Source organism: Antrostomus carolinensis, unplaced genomic scaffold, assembly GCF_000700745.2.
Source record: "Antrostomus carolinensis isolate BGI_N321 unplaced genomic scaffold, ASM70074v2 scaffold29544, whole genome shotgun sequence".
Lineage (NCBI taxonomy): Eukaryota > Metazoa > Chordata > Aves > Caprimulgiformes > Caprimulgidae > Antrostomus > Antrostomus carolinensis.
Genome location: NW_010310564.1, coordinates 1 through 4,791, shown reverse-complemented (window position 1 = coordinate 4,791; position 4,791 = coordinate 1).

Sequence of the window (4,791 nt, the reverse complement as noted above, 5' to 3'; positions counted from 1 at the left end):
CCGCCTGGAGCTATTCAGGACGGTCCCACCGAGCCCCAGAGGCAGGAGCAACCACTAATGATCCAGGTTGCACTGCCAATCCCCCCCATCCCTTCACTCGCAGCAGCTAGCTCTCTATTTTAACGATCAAATCAAAGTAAACCACAATAAGCGACTTTGTCAGAGATGGATTTTGGGGCCTAGCTTTAATCACTTTGACTACCGCAGAAGATAATTACTTCCTTTGCTCCAATAGACTCTCCAAGTTTGGAGAGGTTTTGTTTAGCAAAGGGTAGTTACTGCAGGCGATTAAAAAAAAAGGGGAAACAAAGTAGATGGGGTTTGATATTATCTGGGCAGTGTCTTATGTGGGCATGATAGAGTTGGAGGCGTGCTGATATGTTAATAATCTTTGGATTGGTGAAATATGTTGCACATCAGAGCTAGCATTAAAATGGCACAGACTGTACTGGAGCACTTAAGCATCCTATTTTCTGTATTGGGGTGTGCAGAAAGCTTTAGCTGTGTATGTATGTCCATCTGCAAGTGTGTAGTGTGTTTTGGGGATGTGCATTTATAACGTTACTTCAACTTTTTCCAGATCATCTATGTAATTACATAAATATAAATATATTTAAATTATGTGCGTGTGTGTATGCATATACAAATGGATGTATACAGCTGTATAAAGTTGTGCATACGCATGTCTAATTTATGTATACATATTATTTCTGTATACAAAGGGTGTATATGTGTGTATACATATATACATTCCTGAGAGTTTTGTTTTGGTTTTTTTTAAAGCGAACCAATTGACTGTAACTTGTAGCATTAATACAAGAGACTGCAGGTCATTAGAGTGCTGCAAATTATGAAATACGGGCTTGGTTTATTGAAGATTGTAAATATCCCTCCAGCTCTGCTCTCTCCCTCTCTGCCTTATATTGCTGGCTGCCATTGTGGGGTAGGCCCCAGCTGCGTGTTTACTTCAACATTCTTTTTATTTAAGTGGACTGTTCTCACTAGAGTGTGATTACTCAGCAATAAACTTTATGGCCGGATTTAACTTTAGTCTTTGAATTTCCAGGACTTGAATGAAAGGGTGAAAGGAACTCTGTCTTTCTCTGGGTAGCGCTAAGGCCTGATCCTTACCCTCAGAGCTGTTACTTAAGTGAGCGAAATCGAGGGGTGCAGACCGGCTAGTGGGGGGCTAGGGAAGAGATTTGAGAATTGCCTCAAAAAAAAAAAAAAAAAAAAAAAAATCTCTGTATCTATCTATATGTCCAGACCATCTGCGAGTATCTTGTTCTCTGCTCAGGCTTGGAGTAGAAGGGATTCAGCATATCGCATTGTTTTCCTTCATGTGTCATAAACTCAGGTTTGCAAAAGAATGGAGTGGTTTGATGTGAGCTGGGAGATGGGCTTTGTTTTATTTCGCTAGTGCTATCCTGTTTGAATATTGCGGATTGGACTGTATCTGCTACTGCGAGCAAAAATGAGAGAAAGGCACAGGCGTACAGGAGGGTAAGGCTGTTGTGTATCTCTACAAGGTCTGCATATTGCCAACTGATCCCTATTTTTAATTTATTTGCCTTTAAAGTTAAAGAAATGGTAGTATGTCAAGTTGACTCAGCTCAAAGACCTCACAGTTTTACAAATATTTAATATTTAGAGTCAACCCCCTGTGTAAGATAAATGGAGTCCGAAGCCTTTGTGTCTGCGTATCCTTCCTACGAACACTAAACAAACACATATGCATACACTCTATATTAAAAAAAATGGGAAAGGTTTTAAAAGTGCATATCCACATGCACATTTGAAAACCATTTCCGTAATAAACAGCTGGAGATTTTATAGTACACTAGCTGTCACATTTTCGTCAATAGAAATACCAGAAAGTTATATATGATAGGCTATATTATATTATATTACATTACATAGAATTTTATAGTTTGAAGCAAAGGCATGAAAACCCTTTAAAAGTTTGGGCTTCTTTTATACACCTTTTCCAAGGAAAATAATTCGCTTGTAAACGGGAATGATACTAGATACAAATTGTTTGGGATTGTTCAATATTCAACAACACTGCATTATTTTAATTATCTGGTGAATACACAAACACACGCACACGCACACACGTTCGACTAATATTTTAGGAACCTGGATATCATTGCCGATAGTAATTTTTCATTGTCTAGAGCGACAAGATTTGCTACTGTGTATTTTGACGTTTTAGAATGTGGGTTCTGGAGCACGTTCCACATAAAGCAGTGTACAGAGATTCGAGAACTATGGAAAAGGAAAGTATCCCCAAACCCGCAAGCATATCAACCCGCACGGACTGCAAGAAACTCTCTGACAACAAAAGGAAGTTATCTAGAAATGACAGCTTCTCCATATTTCTGGCCCTGCCCTGTCCTAAGCAGGACAGTCGAAGCCATTCAAATCCAGAAGCACATTAAGATTTTCTAATCCTCTTTGAAATTTAAAATTCAAACAACCCCAGACTGCCGAACTCTACCAAAATATTCTCAGGTCCTAATTGTTTTCCAAGGGGAAATGTCATGGAGAGTAATCGCTGGGAATCGGGAGAGAGGTCTTATCTGCGCACATTATTTTTCTGCTGTGTTTGAGGGATTACTGCGAGCGAGTTTGTTTTACTTTAGGCATGGCAAGTGGCGTTCTGCGAATTGAAATATAGTTTACCTAATCCTTTGAAAGAAATACTTGAGTGTAGTGTGTCATGTCTTAGCGTAAGGCCAATTAAAGATTAGGCAACTCTCTTAATGTGTGTAACTAGCGACTTCGCAAGGCATAACTTTCTCTAAACCAGAAGTATAGCAACGCGATGGAAAATCATCCGTAAATTGCAGCTCTGCAGCCTTGCCTAAGCGCTGCAAAAGCCCTAATTGCCGAACATTGCGGGGAAATTATTATTCTGCCATTTCCTTACATTTAATAAGTGTGTATCTGTGGAAGGGTGACAATAGAAGGGTTTGCAATCTGCTCCATGGGAAATTGAATGGAACAGATCATGAGGGGCGGATCAGGAGGTTTCGATTTCAAACCCTGGATACTGGAGCAATGCCCTCTTCCCTCCCCGCAAATACAGATTTAACACATTAAAGGCATAAAGGCACATAAGTAAATCTCCTGACCAAGCTAATACATCGCTTTGCTTTCTTAGCTCTTTCTCTTTCCTGCCCTTTAAATATCCCCGATTTGTTGCTACAGTGCTAGCCAGAGTGCAAAAACACAGCTCCCACGGCCGCCTGGTCATCTTTGGAAATATTATGCCTTTCAAATTAAAGCATCCTCACTAATGTCTCTCTGGAAGGCAAATACTCGTGGACCATTGCAGTCACATGTTCTTGTAGCTACACGCACAAACAATATCAAATCTGACATAGAGAGCGTGTAAATTTTTCAAGGATTTCGCCTTATAGCACACATAAGAAATCTTTCCTATATCCCCCCCGCCTCCAAAAATGTCTTTTCAATAATAATATTTGCTATGAAGGTTATTGGGTAATTATTGCAATTTTGTGGAACAGTCCTTGCTTGAGGTGAAGTCTGTCTCTGGATAACAAATGGCAGCCCGTGCAGTTCACTGCCAGGTTAAGTAAATGCAGAAAAGATAAATCTGCACACCCTAGGAATCACCAGCAGAGCCCGCTTTAGACCAAGTTCACAGTCAACTCGTTTGCCTAGACAAGGCTTCGCAAACAATTAAGAGTTGTTTCTTTATGTTTAAATCAAGGAGAAATGACTAAGACCCTCGCAGCAGATAGCTGCAGCTTTTCCCCCAACGCTCGTCGCTACATTCCTTCCAACCTCACGCCCAGAACTTACCCAGGATTTCACCTGCAATTGTAACCACATAGCGCCTTTGAGTAACAGGCTTCCCTCCAACGCTGCCGAAAGGCTGTGCAAACTCATTTAACAGCACTTTACAAAGCTGCGAGATTAAAGAAAAGGGGGAGAAAAAAGGCAATAATTAAAAATGCAAAAGTATCCGATTTCTCAACAGCAAGAAGGAGAAAAAAAAAAAAGAAAAAAAAAAAAAGAAGCGGTTGGAAAGCTGGGGGAAACGGCAGAACTATTGAAACAAACAGTGCGAGTCTCTTACTCCTAAAAGAAGCTGCATAGCTTTTGTATATCTTTGTGGTTAAGGGCGTTACAACTGCAGGTCAAAAAGTTGAGGGTCAAAAGTTTACGTTTTGCACCACTCTTAGTCATTCGCCCAGACAGAGTTTGATGTCAATGTTATAGCCGAGATCTTGACTATCAGCACAAAAGATAAAATAGCTTTGAGTTACGTGTGTATCACAGTATGGACTCCAGGTGAACCCTACTGGCTGAATGACCTCAATTACCAAGGAAAGGATAGAAAATTCCTCTTTTCAAGAGTAATACACGTTGTATTTCATCTTGAATAATCGGTCACATTTGTGTCTGAATATCTCGGGTTCAGCCGCGGCAGGTAAACACGCGTGTTACCCCCACAGCAGCCGCTGATGCTACCTCCTCCGAGAGTCAGGTAGCAAAATGTTTCGCCCTTGTTTATTATATAATAACCTGCTTTAAGAGGTTTCATGTTAAACCTTCTCACTTTGCAAAATGGCAGGAAGATAAGATAGGAGGGAAGCTATTAGCGCCTGTATCGATCCTGGCCGCGCCCTTGTTTTCGCTCTGATTTCTGTAGCGACCGTTAAACTGTGCTTAAACAGGACATACTGGAGTTAATAAGGGTTATATGTTTGGTCCGAAGGAGCTCGCTTAAAGTGCGGAACGGTGGAGCCGTGGCGTGTT